The 874-nt window shown below is 35.9% G+C and overlaps 1 non-coding gene across 1 annotated transcript; it reads right to left on the bottom strand.

Annotated features, from left to right (window-relative positions):
• Positions 1 to 107, bottom strand: LOC128036309 (small nucleolar RNA R71). Its single transcript, XR_008193107.1, has one exon. It is a non-coding gene; the product is annotated as a small nucleolar RNA R71 (small nucleolar RNA).
• Between the last annotated feature and the right edge of the window lie 767 nt (positions 108 to 874).

The following is an 874-nucleotide window of genomic DNA, read 5'->3' as shown; positions in this document are numbered from 1 at the left end:
AAGTTAATGAATGACATTTCTTCCTTTGCCCAGATCGATTTAGAAAAATTTTATGATGCATGGGAGAGATACAAAGACTTATTGAGAAGGTGCTTTCATCATGAGTTACCCCTGTGGTTACAAGTTCAAACCTTCTGCAATGGTTTGAATCCCTCGACTAGGCAATTAATTGATGCAGCAGCTAGAGGAACACTGAATAATAAAACACCTAAGGCAACTTATGAGTTTATTGAGAAGATGGCACTGAATAATTATCAGTGGCAAGTCATGAAAACAAAATCGATGAAAGTAGTTGGTGCTTTTAATCTAGATGTGGTCATCATATTATCAAACCAAGTAGAAGTACTAAATAAAAAAATGATGGTTTATATTTTTCTACGCGGTGAATCCGGTGATGCAATACGATACAATTAGAGGTGGAATGAATAATTCGGAATATTTACCCTTCTGTCCTAGCACAAAGAATGAGCAAGTCAATTATATGGGTAACAATTCTAGACCTCAAAACAACCCATATAGTAGCAACTATAATACAGGTTGGAGGAACCATCCCAATTTCTCTTGGGGTGGTTAAGGATATCAAAGAACACAACCCCCTCCAGGGTTTCAACAACCTTATCAGCAACAGAAGAAGTTGAACCTTGAGGAGATGTTGACAAAATTTATCTCGGTATCAGAAAATCGATTCCAAAACACTGAGACAACAATAAAAAATCATTAAGCATCAATTCAAGGACTTGAAAATCAAATAGGATAGCTTGCTAAATTAATTTCGGAAAGGACACAAGGTAGCTTGCCTAGTAATACTGAAACTAACCCAATAGAGCAGCTTCATGTAATTACTGTTCAAGATATGAAAAGGTTAGTTGAACAA

Source organism: Gossypium raimondii, chromosome 13, assembly GCF_025698545.1.
Source record: "Gossypium raimondii isolate GPD5lz chromosome 13, ASM2569854v1, whole genome shotgun sequence".
Classification (NCBI taxonomy): domain Eukaryota; kingdom Viridiplantae; phylum Streptophyta; class Magnoliopsida; order Malvales; family Malvaceae; genus Gossypium; species Gossypium raimondii.
Note: the sequence above shows the minus strand (reverse complement) of the source record. Positions and strands in the feature narration are given on the sequence as shown.